The sequence below is a fragment of the Etheostoma cragini genome, chromosome 7 (assembly GCF_013103735.1).
Source record: "Etheostoma cragini isolate CJK2018 chromosome 7, CSU_Ecrag_1.0, whole genome shotgun sequence".
Taxonomy (NCBI): Eukaryota; Metazoa; Chordata; class Actinopteri; order Perciformes; family Percidae; genus Etheostoma; species Etheostoma cragini.
In genome coordinates this window covers 932,080-933,466 of record NC_048413.1, presented here as the reverse complement: position 1 = coordinate 933,466, position 1,387 = coordinate 932,080, and positions in this window count along the sequence as shown.

Sequence of the window (1,387 nt, the reverse complement as noted above, 5' to 3'; positions counted from 1 at the left end):
TTTTTTTAATCCTTAGACGCTTTTGATCCTGTGATGCTTTGGATCCTGTGATGCTTTGGATACTGTGATGTTTTGATTCTTTTGATCCCAATATGCTTTTGATCCTCCGATGCTTTCCAGCGTATGATGCTTTTGATCCCAACATGCTTTTGATCTTGTTATGCTTTTGCTCCTATTGATGCTTTTGATCCTTTGTTTCTCTTGATCCTTTTAATCATATGATGATTTTGATCCTTTTATGATTTTGATCCTTTAATGCTTTGATCCTTTAATGCTTTGATCCTTTAATGCTTTTGCTCCCAATATGCTTTTGATCTTATGATGCTTTTGATCCTATAGGGATTTTAATCATACAATGCTTTTGATCCTTTGATGCTTTTGATCTTTTAATGCTTTTGCTCCCAATATGCTTTTGATCTTATGATGCTTTTGATCCTATAGTGATTTTGATCATATGATGCTTTTGATCCTATAGTGATTTAAATCATATGAGGCTTTTGATCCAATGATGTATTTGATCCTGTGATGCTTTGGATCCTGTGATGCTTTGGATCCTGTGATGCTTTGGATCCTTTGATGTTTTTGATTCTTTTGATCCCAATATGCTTTTGATGCTTCGATGCTTTCCAGCGTATATATATTTTTTTTAATCCTTAGATGCTTTTGAATCTATGATGCTTTGGATCCTGTGATGCTTTGGATCCTGTGATGCTTTGGATACTGTGATGTTTTTGATTCTTTTGATCCCAATATGATTTTGATCCTTCGATGCTTTCCAGCGTATGATGCTTTTGATCCTTAGATGCTTTTGAATCTATGATGCTTTTGAACCTATGATGCTTTTGATCCTTTTATGCTTTAACCCTTTGATGCTTTTGATCCTATTATGCTTTTGATATTATGATGCTTTTGATCCCAATATGCTTTCGCTCCAATATGCTTTTGATCTTATGATGCTTTTGCTCCTATGATGCTTTTGATCCCAATATGCTTTTGATCTCATTATTCTTTTGATCCTTTAATGCTATGATCCTTTAATGCTTTTGCTCCCAAAATGCTTTTGATCTTATGATGCTTTTGATCCTATAGTGATTTTAATCATATGATGCTTTTGTTCCTTTGAGGTTTTTGAATCTAGGATGCTTTTGAACCCATGATGCTTTCGATCGCTCAATGCTTTTGAACCTATGATGCTTTTGATCCTTAGATGCTTTTGAATCTATGATGCTTTTGAACCCATGATGCTTTCGATCCTTCAATGCTTTTGAACCTATGATGCTTTTGATCCTTTTATGCTTTTAACCCTATGATGCTTTTGATCCTATTATGCTTTTGATATTATGATGCTTTTGATCCCAATATGCTCTCGATCCTATTATGCTTTTGA